The sequence below is a fragment of the Drosophila mojavensis genome, unplaced genomic scaffold, assembly GCF_018153725.1.
Source record: "Drosophila mojavensis isolate 15081-1352.22 unplaced genomic scaffold, ASM1815372v1 contig_277, whole genome shotgun sequence".
Taxonomy (NCBI): domain Eukaryota; kingdom Metazoa; phylum Arthropoda; class Insecta; order Diptera; family Drosophilidae; genus Drosophila; species Drosophila mojavensis.
The window spans coordinates 1,295,483-1,311,334 of NW_025318822.1; the positions used below are offsets into that span (position 1 = coordinate 1,295,483).

A 15,852-nucleotide genomic window follows, 5' to 3' on the forward strand; every position below is an offset into this window, starting at 1 on the left:
CAGACGGACGAGTTAAGACTAATCAGGCCCCCGCGCCATATATGTATTTATAATACTATGATATGGCAAGGCAACAACAGCAACAATAATGCTTTAAATGCCATATCAGCAAAGAGTATTGCTGACTGCAAATTATACACTGGCGAGGGCTGTTTAGCAAGTTATGATTAAAGCAATTACTGGAACAATCTAATCTAGTTGACAACAACAACAACAACAACTGAGACTATCGAATTTATACTGATTGAGATTCATCGCAAGAGATTTCGTAATCCAAATTGTTGTAATTAAATTATTGAGCTGAGTATTTTGTGGGCTTGTTCAATGCAATCTGTGGAATTGTATTAAACTTGTTTGTATTATACGTATTAGTATATATATTACGAGAACAGTTTTATTTCCGCAATATGCCGTTTGGGATATTCTGATATTTTAATAATATTAGTTATTTTTAGAATACTTTTATTTGTTAGTATAATATGATGGATGATCTTGGTTAAGTCAAATAAATTAAATTCATATATAAATATGTCTAACTTATTTGCATTGATTAGGAATTTATGCAAACTAAATGATTTAAAGAAAGTTTACTTAAAGCAAAACGGAATAATATTTAAAGTAAATATATTTATATATAAATATAAAAACTTGATTTTAGGTATGCGAATAAAAAGGAATTGACACTAAATACATTTGATTCATGACTTAGTGATCCACCCATCAGTAGGGCAAAACATACCGCTGCTCAGTTCAGACAAATACACACACACGCACATCTACACACACATAGTCTCTGTCACCATTAACCGCACTTTTATAGATAAAGTAACAGCCGATTCTCAACGGCACCCAACAAAAAAAAAAAAAAATATATATATATATATGTATATATATATATACACACACAAACGGCAAGATACTCACAAACAATCACACAACGATAATCGAGCAAAGTTGTTGTCAACAAGTTTACGAGGCAACCGCTGGAGTCTTTACCGAATTAGCCATCTCCCCCGCCCAATCACCCCCAATCGAACCACATGGCCCATAACCATGTGCGAGTTTCTTTTGCTTTTTAAGCATATCTTAATTTCGAGTTATCGCTGAAGCTTCGTTTGTATTTAGTTTTCGTTTCGTTTCGTTTTCGTGTCTCTGCGTGTGTATTTTAATATTTTATTTATATTTGTTGTGACGTGCCGTGAGTAATAAGTATAGATATGCTATATGAACCAATATCCATATACATATATATATATATATATTCTATACACAAATATAAATATAAATATATATATATATATGCATGCATGCATATGTATGTATGCATACCTGTATGAAACGTGTAGAAACCCGTATACAATTTTTTTTTTTTTTTTTTTTTAGCACTGTGGCGCTTTATAGCACGCACAACTCGGCCAAGACGCCAAAATAGTCAAGGAAATCGCTTAAGCGCTCTGTAAGCTATATATACATATAGATATACATATAGATATCTGTTTCTTTATATTTATATATCTGGGCATTTGTATGCACAAAACTGATGATCAGTCACTAAACGAGCAAAGTTACCATCGAAATCATTGAGGTTACTTTTGTACAGCATTTTATTGACTCTTTTGCATGGCTAATGTGTAAACGCCTTATTAGAATTTCAATTTAGTTTAAGGCATTTGCTGATTTATAATGTTTGTTGAATTTTATTCATTTTTTGCTTGCAATTGAATTCTTTATACGAAATTATAGATAAAAACACAATTGACTAGATTTTCTTCAAGATCTTGAAATCCATTTCGAGTTGTTTGTAAATTAATCTAACTATAAATTATGTTAGTTTCATTGTAATCGTTAAATTATCATATAGTCTTCTTAGAAGCTTTTAATCTCCGATTTGCATACCTCAAATAATTTAATTTGATTCGGAATTAAAACTATATACATTTTAACACCAACTAATATTTGCCAATATTTTCCTCATTTATATACGAATTTGTATAAATAAAACTTTTACTTCATTTAATTTGATTCGCTAAATTTTGACATTAATAGATTTTGTCGCATTTTCATCTAGATCACACGAATTGCTTAATATACTCAATCTAAATTCCCTTCAGCTGAGTGCAAAAGCAGATTGGATGTGAGAGAGTCGATGAATCTAATTTGCCTGAACGAATTATTGATTAAATAATGAAAACTTGTTTGGACAATTCTAGACATTCGTATAAAATATTTACCAATTCCTCAGTTTTAATGAAAAATTCATTAGCAAAATGTGTTTATTATGAAAAAAAAAAGGTTAGATAATTTAATTGCATGTCTTACTTAATGATTAGATCATTTTTCTATTGCAATCTTGATTTATGAATTCTTTCAACAAATGCAATATAAAACTTGCGATTCAATTGGTGAAATCGTTTTCAAGTGTTTGATGTAGGTGCAAATTTTTAAGTGTATTAATAGGCGTTTATCTATATATAGGACAGAATACACTTAATACTTGAAAATGGAATTTGCCGTCTCTGTTCAGAGTTGAAAAGCTACTGAAAACAATACATTTTATGACCCGAGCGCCTTTCATTCATTTCGCTACAGAACAGATAAAACGTTATAATAAATATATGTATATAAACACACACAATTATCAGTAGATGTGAGCATGTGTGTGTGCATATACATATATATAAACGAGTGAATGATGTGCTTTTCATTAAGAATAAATTCATCGCATGTGTGTCTATATGCTTAGGTTTGTTTGCATTACATAGATACAAATGTACACACGTTTATAAACATATATCAAATATATATATTTATGTGGCAGAGTATAGAGTTAAAGAAGTTGAATTATATTTATAGACAGAGAGCGCAATTCACTTACCCTAACACTTGGAGCTTAATCACATTAGAATTTGCTGAAATATATACGAATTTGTATCTTAATTCTATGTAACATGTGTGCCGGAGTTGGCATGGGGTGAGAAATACAAACAGATACAGCCATGTCAACGTATTTCAATTCAGAGAAACTGATAGCAGAAACCAAATTGATTGATTGATTGACAGAATGACAAACAATGTGCCAGTATTAACTTGATTTTCCGTCTGTCTTCAATTGAGCATCGTAGTCAATAAAAATCGTTGTACACACGGAACACGCGTCCATACATACGTGTGTATATATACATATATACTTATCTTTATACATACCCTATACCTAAAGCACATATGTATGTATGTATATACATACATACCTACTCAAAGTGTTTGTGTACCGGCAGCTTATCATTATAAAATACAAATTTAAATTACATACGAACTTATCAGCGTGTTTTCTTTCGATTGTTTCATTTGCTGCCTCTATATAATTCTTGATTATTTCATTTCATTTCACCAGTTTTTTTTTACCTCTTCTTTTTGATTTGTATTCATTGAACATATTCCAGATACACATATGTATGTAAATATGTATATGTAGTATATATTTGCATAATGTGCCTTTAAGGCAATATTTGTTTGTGCGTATTTCTTTCGCCCAGGCGAAATCTCTATAACCGAACAAAACAAACATCTGCTAATCTGTAAAACTATTTGCCAAATCGCAGAAGTGTGTATACTATAATTAATTGGGTGTGTAATTGAATGCCTTGAAATAGGTACCTCGTAGTGGTTTATTTGCTTTTTTCAGAATTGTGAAAAGTTGCGAAGTCACAGACTCGTTAATGAGTTTTCTATCCACCTTCTGTCGGTCCTTAAACCGATTTAATTTATTTTCCTGATGAAAGTGTAAATAATATTTTATGGTTTAACAAGGATTTATACAATTGCATGCAATATAATATAAAATTTGTATATTCTCTTGCAATTTATATATAGCTCAGAAATAATTGATGCTTTTTCCGACTGATACGACCTAAACTGCTCAAATTGAATAAAATATTTAAAAATTTTTTGCACATATATAATATTCAAAAATATATCATAAATTGGAGAATATATAATAATTGAAGATAAAATTAGTAAAGTTGCGAGTTGTACGAAATAATAAAAGAAATAATGCGTCAGTTAATACTTTACTTACATACATATATATCTAGAATAGGCACTTACTGATTAATTAGAAAACATTTTAAAATGAACATTTTCTGCTCAGCTTATGAATAATTCAAGTTAATCTAAATTAGAGGGAATATAGCTGAATATGAGTTTTTTATTCTACTTATAATTAAATAAAAATAAAATATATTTTTTAAATCGTAAACATTCCATGCACAGTGTGCATATTAATTATTGCCAAACGTAATAAGATTATTATACCCTGAACCCATTGAAAATGGGAAATCAGGGTATAATGGTTTTGTGAAAAGTATGTAACAGGCAGAAGGAATCATCGCAGACCCCATAAAGTATATATATTCTTGATCAGGACGACGAGCTGAGTCGATATAGCCCTGTCCGTCTGTCCGTCCGTCCGTCCGTCCGTCCCTCCGTCCGTCCGTCCGTCCGTCCGTCCGTCCGTATGAGCAAAAGGATCTCAGAAGATATAAGAGCTAGAGAGCTGAAATTTGGCATGCATACTCGTGTATACCATAGGCAGTACGAGTTTGCTTTATTTTTTCGATAACTCATCCGATAACTTTTTTATGGAGAATAATCGAAAAATCGACATGGTTTTTTCAGCCTAGTTTGAACACTTTTAAACTTGGAGACTTCAAATTTGCGTTGTATATAGAGTTAATGGACACAAAGATTTTGTAATTTACAGATTTTGGATACCACGCCCCCTTCGCCCCCAATTTGTAAAAAACGCATTTCAAGTACTAGAGACTTGTGCTTTGGAAGATCGTGTGTCTACAAAAGAAATTATTCAACAAATAAATTTTCATAATATTGCCTACATTGCAGCGCAGCCCAAGCGCAGCCGCTGCTTACCGCGCAGTTTGCAGAGCGCGTGCTTATAAGTGCATGTGTATGTATGTGTGCATAAAAGAAGTGCAGAATGATTAGAATATCAGCTTGGAGGGTTCAGGGTATCTCCTAGTCGAGCAGTCTCGACTAGAGCCTTCTTACTTGTTTGTATTATAATTGGATGATACAGAAAAATATTTATGATGATATATACATATATGCATATAATAAATAATGATCTCTCATTAATAATATATTTTTAAATATAAATTATACTGTATTTACAGGTGAAAATCAGAATATAAATTTAAATATTAAGATGGGTATGTAATGCTTATTTATTATTTTACCCCTTGTAGCTATTGATTACCAAATTTGTAAGCTAAAAAATGCTGTTCATATTTAAGGCATAACCTGAAAGCCTCTAACCAAATTTTGTTGTTGCTTTATTATTTGGCTACCGATCAGATCGATGATTTCCTGTATGTTTGTGGATTTATATTACAGCACATTAGACGAAGACCGGTTTGTGAAGAAAACCAAATTCCATAATTTATGATATTGTGCTGGCAAACATTGATTTTTTGTTTCGTATTATTTGGAGCCGGCATTTGAAACAAGTTTCGCGTTTATTTTGGGATATTCTAGGAAATGTGCAGCAAACTCGAATTGAGGCTCAAAGACAAGACCCAGTAAATGCTGCCTTCTGATATACACTTTGTTTTATTTATTTTTTTTAAGATTTTATTTTTGAATCAAGTCCCTACCGGCTTATCAACTATACAAAGAAGTATGCATATATATATGGGGAGAGAAAAAAGAGAAAACAAATAAAATAGGGGCTTTTAAGTGTTGTGAATAATGCTCCAATGCTAATGAGGGCGCGCGCTTACTCATCGCTGAGCAGGCGGGGGTAAAGGGGAGCTGGGGGAACAGGTCAGCAGCCAATAAAAGGAGAGTATAAATAGGCATAACGCATGCCTCAAATATTTATGCGTACGATTTATAACACAGAGAAGCAGCGGCTGCAACTGCTACAGCAGCAACAGTGGCAGAGGCTTAAAATGTTTGTAGATAAAAAATAAAAGAAAAAAGACTTAAGCAGTGCAGACTCAACAAATGCCCTAAGTGCTAGAGAAGGCGACAGATATACATGAAAGAGATTTTCATAAATTTAATTAGTAGTGAGTTAGCTGCGTATAACCTGATTCTCTGGGTCTCTGCGTGATTATATTATTGAAATTCTCCTAAAAAAAAAAGTATCGAAGTTATAGCAGAAACCAAGCATATAGCAAACCACCTAATACATCGTCATAGTTACAGGGTATCAGAGGCGCAGCCATAAATAGAACTAAAGAGATTGCAACCAATCGCAAGTTGGAGTTTGGCTCCAACTCGAGTTCCAGTTCGAAGCAGACAAAGAGCAGCCTTTGTGCAAACAAACAAGCACACACGCTCACACACATACATATATTCTAATACGAACGTTGAGCCGATCGCAATAGAAAAGACGGAGACTATGTTGGGATCGAGCGACAATGGAGAGCAGGTCTGGTCTCTCCTGTCAGTCAGTGAGTGCCAGCTTCTAGTTTCCTTCTTCAATATTCCGGTTCTGGCTGCCAGCCATAGGAGAAGAGAGAGAAGGTAAGAAAGAGAGAGAGAGAGAGAGAGAGAGAGAGAGAGAGAGAGAGAGAGAGAGAGAGAGAGAGAGAGAGAGAGTGAGGGATCTCGCAACAGAATTATTGGGCGACAGAGTCAGACGTATGTAATTAATGATCCCGAAAACGCTGACAGCAGCGCCGACTGAGATTGTTGGAGTCTGCAGAACGCATGATTCGGGTTATGTTGAGTGAAGTCTTTAGTCTTTAAAATGGAAAGATGAAACGAAATACAGGTGCGGATTAGGGTCACTCAGCATGACGGAGACTGGGGAGCACCATAAACTGTGTGATTGAGTTTGAAAACAGCCGAGGACTTGAATAGGGCTACAAAATAACAATAAATACATAAACAAAAGTTGCATTGAATTGGATTTTATGATATGAACTGCACTTTAAATGCTAATGGATTGCCACAATATTTACATATGAATTGGCAAGTTGATTTTGTAGACGCTAAAAAGCAGATTTAAACCAGGCTTTGACTATATTCCTGGTTTCACTTTTAAATGTGGCATAAATAGTTTCATTAAACTCTAATCCAAGTTGTAATTCAAAATATTTATTCAAGGAATTACATGCATTAAGTACCACGAGGGCAATGAATGGAATTACCGTGGCTCCAAACGTAAACTTGAATCAGAAGTACAACAACTATGGAGGTTGAATGTTGATTCATTTCTGTAAAGTTCTGAAACAATATTGCTTAAGCATTTATAAAACTAAAAGTGTTGATAAGAGAGAACTATGACTGATGCTGATGTATCTCAACCCGTTCTCTCTCTGCATAATTTGTTGAGGTTTTCTGATATTGTGAAATTATTATTATTTCATTGCAATTTAAGAATCAACTAGAATTAATTGAAAAAGGGAAAAAACATCAAGTTCTGATATATTTTGATATATCTAAAAGTAAAAAAAAAGCCATGTCTTTTATGTTTATTTAAAGTAAATTCTTTAAAATAGTTTATTTTTAACATATAACATATATCATATTTTGGAAGCTACTATTTTGTTAACATTCTCATTCTAATATATTGCTTTGCTTGAAACATATATATATTTACACACACATACACACACATTGGAGACACATCAAGATTTTTGTGGAGAAAAAGAAACACATTATTTACAGACTCCAATGGTCGAAATGTGGTATAAGAAGTTGTAATACAACTGGTTGCTGTAGTATTTGTAGAATGCTGCGGCGGCCAAACGAGCAACAATGACAACAACAACAGCAACAAATAAACGTATCGACAAGTTACACGTACTACAAAACAACAACAAGAATGTCAGGAGCTACGGAAAACGGCAACTAACGCAATGTGAAACCGGTTCAAACTTATACAAACACGAACGTGTGTATTTGTGTTTGTGTGCAGCGCACAGATCCAAACAAAATGACCAAAAGCCAACAAGAAGATGAAACGAAGAAGAAAAGCACCAAGAAACAGAAGTGCGAGAGGCAGCGAAGGCGACGGCGACAGCGACAGCGCTTACGAGTTATACACGCTCATATGTAATCGCCGCCAGCGTTACACACACACACACACACACACACATATGGGCACGTGTGTGTGCGCGTATATATAAGCACTAAAGTACACAGAGAGCATGCGTTGGCAACATCATATAGGCAGTCGGCTACCTTTTTTTTTCGTTTAGTTGATTTTACGCGTTTTGCTTTTCATATTCTTGAACTTCAAAAAAGAAAGAAAAAATAACACACAAAAAAACAAAAAGAGGCAAAAAATCGAACAAAAACCAGCATAAAACAAATAAAAAAACAAAGTAAAAAAATCATCAACAACAACAACAACGCATGGCGTTGTCGGCAGCCAAGCTGTCAGACAGCTACTGGTGTTAAACGTACATAGTACATACTATACTATAGTATGTAGTAAACCAACAGCAACAACAACAAAAACAACAACAGCGGCAAACACAATGGCGTACAAACACACTCTGGCATACATACATGCATACACCTACACATACATACATCGAAATGCCCAGAGGCAGAGGCTCACAACGCTGCGTATACGCTACGCGATGCGTCGCTGCTTATCGAGACTGTTTTTTTTTTTTCTACTTTTTCTTTATTTGTTTTTTATTTATATATATATATTTTTTTTTACTGCTGCTGGTTTTGCCGTAGTCTCCCCGTTGCTGATGTTGCTATCCGCAGCTTACGATGGAGCTAACGCTGGCTGCTGATTGTGGATGAGATCCGCGCAGAGACTTGAGGGCCCAATGTGCCAAGAGATCATTTGCTGCTGCCCTCCAGCCATAGACATTACAAATGATACTCAAATCAACGTGCTATAGCGGTGACGGCGCACTCTTAAATACCCTTTCCCAAGCAACTATTATATATTTTTAATAACTAATATAAAAACAAACGGAACTTGTTAATATTCCAGCTGGAACTATAAAATATATTTTATATCATAATAGATACCTTAATATTAGAGCAGAAAATGTTCAGCAATTCAGCTGTATGTTTAACTCTTATTTTATAAAATTCATTTTCTACAGATCGCATATACCCTTTCGCTATGCCTCTTAAAGAATGCATCATTTAGTTGATTTACTACTGTCTGCCTTTTGCTGTCGGTTCGCTGCTTCGTCTTCTTCTTGCTGTGCCTGTTCATATGATGCCATGGGCATTTGGACTCGAGCATGAAGTTTTTCTTTTTTCTTTTTTTTTTTTTCTTTAGAGTCTGAACAACAAAGCTCATCATACACATACACATATACCAAAAGACCATTACAAATGCTTTTCTTTTCATTTTGTGTTTATATTTCTGTTTTATTTTTCTTCTCTGTCTGTCCGTCTGGGGCCTGCGTGATCTTGTTTTGCTTGGGATTTAGGCAATTTCGAGTTTTTTCTCATCTGTGATAGATTGATATTGAAGTTAGGCATAACATATATATACATATATATGCATGTATATATGCATATAGATGTGTACATATGTATATATTTGCTTTAATGATCTTGTGTTGGCAATGTAAATAATAATCTGTTGTCGAGGATTATACGAGACGCATTGAATAAATATATGTTTTTGTAGGTCTAAGTCGACAGCTCCAAGGCTTTAACCAGATTAAACATATCATAAATCTGTTTATATATATATTGACATAATTTAAATAACTGGAGGTGTAACACTTAAAGGCGTACCTAAAATACGGAAAAGAAGCTGACAATGTTGAAATTTTTAATTGCTTTTTAATTCATTAATTTGAGACTCAAGGAAAAAAAAAATAAAAAATAAAATAAAATAAATTAATTAATTAATTGATAATAATAATTAATTTAAAATATTAATGTATAAATGTCAAATATCATATATCGTTTTGATTTCCTACAATTGTTCATTTATTTGATTTAGCAATGTGAGCTCTAATTTGTTTAAGTGTAGCTGAGAAACTTGCAAGAGACCATAGACCATAAGCTCAGCACTTGTCCTGCCATAAAAGGCTCGAAAAAAATAAAAATAATAAAAAAAAAATAATAATAAAAAATATCAAAACGTGCGCCGTATAATAATCTCTTTATTTTTTCAATCACGTTAAGTTAATAGAAGAAAAGAATGTTTAAGTAAAATACTTTAATATATACAAGATGCACGAAAATTGTATAGGGTACTTTCAAGCGTGCGCTCTCAATCGAATCGTTCTTGATTATTATTATTATTTTTTTTTAATAACTTTTTTTTATGCAACGACGACATCGGCGATTGCGCCGAGTGTCGCAGTCGTGTCTGGCGATTGTTTTAAATTTTATCAATGTCTGTGAGTGTGTGAGTGTGCATATGCCAATTGTGTTTATATGAAACAAACGGTTTCTTTTTTGTTGCGAGATTCATTAAAATTCCTAGAAACTCGACCACTTCGAATGTTCTCTAATTACAAACGATTGCAGTGTGGCAACAACAAAATACGAATTGTTGCAATAATTTTTTGTTGCAGTTTAATTTTCATGTATTTTTATTTTTTATTTTTGCATTGCCAAACAGAAGCAGCAATCAAACACACACATACACTGAAAGGCATTCGTATAAGCTCACAGAAGAGTCAATCAAAATAATTACAGCAGCAACAAAAACCCAATTGGATAAAGAGCGAGTGAGAACAAAAACTCAAATAATAAATGTCAATTGAGCACGCGTTGCTCGCTTGCCGTAGCCTGATGTACATATATGCTGTTATTTGCCACTGGATTACTGTCATTGTTGTTGCTGTTGCTAAGTGCATTTGATAATTTACTGCTAATTATCACTCACGCACAATCAAATGTAAATTAGAAGGAAGACAGAGTGAGAGACAGAGAGAAACGATACACAGAATTGATGCAGTTGTGTGTGTGTGTGTGTGTGTGTGTGTGTGTGTGTGTGTGTGTGTGTGTGTGTGTGTGTGTGTGAGTGTGTGAGTGCTAATTATACAAGCACTTGCACACACACACACACACTTGCACACAAAACGATTGAGTGAGTTGCACAGTGGTGCGTAGGCTGATGAACAATGATGAACCCACACTGGCAGGAAATCTATTTGCATTGGCCTCCAATTGCGCTTTTATGCTTTGTTTTGCTAATTTGAAATTTATTCTAATGAATTGTCACTGTTGTTTCACATGCAAATATATAGAAATATACACATCTGTGTAAGCAAGAAGAATTAAAATAACTGACTTTAAGTTCGGTAGCTGCTTTTAATAGTTAATCGAATAGTCACCGTTCTTCGTTAAATATACGTATGTATGTAGATAATCTGTGCATTGTTTCCCAGAATTTTTACGTTTTTATCTATTTGTTTTTTTTTTTTTTTTTTTTTTTTTTTTTTTTGTATTTGCTTTAAAGCTGACAAGCTGTTGCGGCTTTTGTTTTCACCACAATATTATGCGAAAATTGTAAAACGAAAAAATAATAATGGGAGATAACAACAAATGGACAAAAATTAGTATTGTTACTATAATTTGTATGTTAATAAAACACAGACAACAGCAACAACAATAATAATGACAATAGATTAGTTAGAACACCAAAATCGCTATTTTTTCGGTCACACTCTCTCTCTCTCTCTCTCTATGGCCTGACCAGCTACAACACAAAGCAGATGCACTATGGTCACTCTATTTTATCCAGCATGAGTGAGCAGACGAGCGTGAGAGAGTGCGAGAGTATCACTATTTACGCCTGCCTATGCGTGTTTGTGTGTGTGTCGCAACGTAGAAATGAATGAAGCGAACACTGTCGACGTCGCTGCCGCTGCCTGTCGTAATAGCAAGTGCAAGTTCCTATGCTTATGTGTGTGTGTGAGAATATTTTCGCGTGTGGAAAAACAAAGAATGAAGAAATTTTCCAATTGGCAAATATACAATACAAGCCCGACCATTAAGAGAGAATAACACAGAGAGAGAGCTGGCAAGAGAGACAATTTTGACTGAGCATTTCGCTTACCGTTTGGCTTATTGACGTAGGCGTCCGTCTGCTGCTGCTTCTGCTGGCTGCGTACACTTATGTTAGTCTTTATTTGTGTGTGTGGTTTTCGTTTTCCTTTTTTTTTTTTTTTTAGATTCTTTTTCACTCTTGTTATTAATTCTGCCCAGGGGCTGCGAACGTTGTGGTTTTTGTTATGCAAAATGATAGAGAATCATTTTTTTTTTTGTGTTTTCTATAAATATTTAGAAATTATTTAACTTTGCTTCAGGTGCTCCCGCTGCCACTGCAAATCTGCACGAACACACAGTTGTACAGTTATAATAAATAAACGTATGTACTAGGCGTGACAGTGTGTTTATTTATAATTTAAAACTGGATGGAGAGGTTCAGCACATTAATGATATTTGTATCTTTTATTTTTATTTGTTTGACTGCGCCGCGCTGCTCGCGTAAACAGCAAAACAACACGACTGCGACTGACGCAGCGACGACCACTTTACCGTGAAAAATTTTCATTCATTGAGGAAAATTGAAGTGAGCGAACGAACGAACGAGCCAACCAGGCGAAATAACGAGCGAGTGAGCAAGTGAGAGAGAGGAACGACCACGACACGCAGCAGCTACATGTGACAGTATTTGTTTGTGTGCGCGTGTGTGTGTGTGTCTGTTTGTGTTTGCGCTCGCTAACCGTGTTGCCAACTCAGCAGCGCTCACAAAATGCTCCCAAAACGAGGCACAAACATTTAACATGCAATTTATATCAGAATTAAATGTTATTACTCTTATTCGTTTATACGCCAAGCGGCAAGCGGTACTCTCCTCCAAACCCAACACTCACACTCGCACGCACACATTCACGCACATAGTGAGTGGGAGATAGACTCTTCACTCTAGCCATTAAACAGACGGCGCGTCGACACTGGCAGCGGCACGTGTGTGTGAAACGTAGATGTGTGTGCGTGTGTTTACGGTTGCTTTAATTTTTTTCTCTCTCGCTCTCTTACACGCGCATTTCGTTTTTGCTGCTTCGATTCGATTTTCTTATTGTTGTTGTTATTATTTAAATTACTTATTAATTCAATATTCTGCAATTACCCACTGCATTAAATAACTTGTCGCTAGCTGTTTTTGCTCACTAGGAGAGTAAATTCACACACATACTCATACAGGCACCACCGCGATATTATATTTTCTTGTTGCTACATTTTTCACTTTAATTCTGCTTTCATGTTGCGTTTTAATGTTCGTACACTCTTTACATTCGCACGATACTGTTGTTGCTGATATGTACATACTTTGCTATGTATGTATGCATATACATATGTATTTTGAGTTGCCAAGTGTTAGAACAAAACTCAATTGTTGCTAACTACCACACACATACGTATGTTCACACCACGGATGTCTCTAGCAAACTGAATCGCAGTGGCAACTCTAAGCCGACGTCATGTAAGAAACAAGAAACCGAACTGAAAATACCAAAAACGCGTCGGAATATACTAAATGCGTAAATATTTAACGTAGCCCTGGAATATCTAAAAATATTGTGTACATTATTGAAATTTAATTAGCTATGCTAAAGTTGAAGTTTTAAATTAAATGTTATAATTAAAGGTATGCTATGAAACGTCACAAATAATGTTAATAAACTATTTTGCCTGGCGATGAAATATAAAATGAAATGTGGCAACGCTGACAAATCAAATATTCTGGCGGCATATTTAAATGTACGCATATATAAGAATTTTTTGTATTATTTGCGAATAATTAAGTTATATTTTACATCAAGAAATTCGAATTCGAATTTCTTTTTGATTAATTATATGATATTTCTGGCATAAGATATATTTAAATGGCAGCTCGTTAGGTAGAAAAAGTATGACCGTTTGCCGAAGCTCGATGTTGGAAAGCTTTTAACCGACATCAATTCAAATAGTTTTTGTTTTTTCCTAATGGAAATTGAATACTATATGTATTTGTAATTATTGCTAAAAGAAATTTAAAAAATAGTATATTATATTTGTCATTTTTATTTGAAATTAGAAAATATTAAATAAACAATATACGGAAGAACCGTTCTAGCTCTCTATCAATGTCTGATCAATAAGATATATTTAAAATTTCAAGTCTATAGTTCTTGTCGTGCGAATTCGTGCAGATGGAAAACGAATACAGCTAAAACGAATATAGCTATATATTAATTTCATATATAATATATGGCACCAGGCACACCTCCTTCTGCTTATTACAATCATTTGGATTAAACAAATATACCCTGTAATCAAATGTGCAGGGTGTAAAAAAAAAAAAAAAAAGCTTAACAATCAAGAACTACGCATTCGGGTGTAATCGACTGACATAATATCTACTGAAGTGCCAACAACAGTTTTAATGGGCGAATCCCAAAGAAAGAAAATTTAAAGAAAATCATCTGTGAAATATTCATTTTTTCTTAGCTCTAAGAATGTTTAAGCTTATGATATACATATGTATTATATTTATCAATCTGGGGTTATCATTAACTATTTATATAGTATATAAAGTATGTAATATATCCCTATATTCAAGCGGAATGGCAGAAAAAATTACATTGTACAGAACTAATATGCCCATTTGGACTCTGTGGGCGGGTATAAAAACAGCAATTGCTTAATACGTTTATTTTTAGACAAGTTTTTGATCTTCTGTCTGGGATAAAATTGAACTTCGTCGTCGGCTTACCTATATATATATATATATATATATATATATATATATATATATATATATATATATATATATATATATATATATATATATATGTTACACATGATATCGGGCATATCGGGTGTGATTGGTGCAAAAGACATTCATCACATTTGCGGGCAAAAGTTTTTAGATATTTTTAAACCACTTAGGCGACCCACGCAGCTGCTGCCTTCTATTCTGCTTTATGCTTCAGCTCGACATAAATTGCGCATACGTCATGTAAGCCGTAGGAGAATACACAATTTTACACCTTATGTGCATTGTTGTTGTTGTTGTTGTTGTGAAACTTTTGACTTTTATGCGGGCGGCAAAGTCAGTGCAAAAGAAAAAAAGTCGCAGCTATTAGATGTAAAATTTAATGACTCGCATCGAGTAAATTGAACGTGAGAAGTTGTTGAAAAATATGTTGAGCACAATTAATTAAAATTATGTGCTGCAAATTACAGCAGACATCTGTGCAGGGGAAATGTGTTTATGTTACGTAGTTATATTAAATACTGAAAATTAATACTGATTAAATTAAAGTATTCAAGTATTTAATATCTGAATATAATAAAAAATAATTAAATATTTATGACGAAGCGACTGTTAAACATTAAAATATTAATAATAATAAAAAAATTAAAATATGAGTATAATTAATATATGAATAACAATTAATGAATTAAATATTAATTTTAAATACTAATTATATGAATGGAAATTTGTTGTCATAATATTTTATTTTAATTAATATAATTTATTTGATATTTATTTTATGTATATTATATTTTAAAAGTAAAATAAAAAATTTAAAAAAATTAAGGTGAATGAAAATGAAATTAGTTAATTAAAGCGAATAATATAAATAATTACAACACGAAGCTTTTAAGAAAAACGGAAATTCAAATTATTTTTTAAGTACATATAATAATAAATAAATTGAAATAGTAAAATAATCAAAATATGAATCCCAATAAATTCATAAATTAATGAAATTAATTAGATACTACAGTAATGAATTGAAGATATTTTTATTTATCTTGAAAATATCATCTGTAGCAATGAGATATCTAGCCATAAAAGTGTGTACCATGTCTATGTGACAGGTA

The 15,852-nt window shown here is 33.3% G+C and overlaps 1 protein-coding gene across 5 annotated transcripts in view; it reads right to left on the bottom strand.

Annotated features, from left to right (window-relative positions):
- Nucleotides 1-13,433, bottom strand: part of LOC6574036 (putative transcription factor capicua) — a 56,110-nt gene extending 42,677 nt beyond the window's left edge. For 2 of the 5 annotated variants that reach the window (XM_044008357.1, XM_044008355.1), the window contains exon 1: nucleotides 12,032-13,433. The gene's annotated coding sequence lies outside the window, so the exon portion shown is untranslated. The remainder of the gene's footprint in view (nucleotides 1-12,031) is intronic. The other 3 variants (XM_032728013.2, XM_032728011.2, XM_044008356.1) reach the window with 2 other exon arrangements.
- Between the last annotated feature and the right edge of the window lie 2,419 nt (nucleotides 13,434-15,852).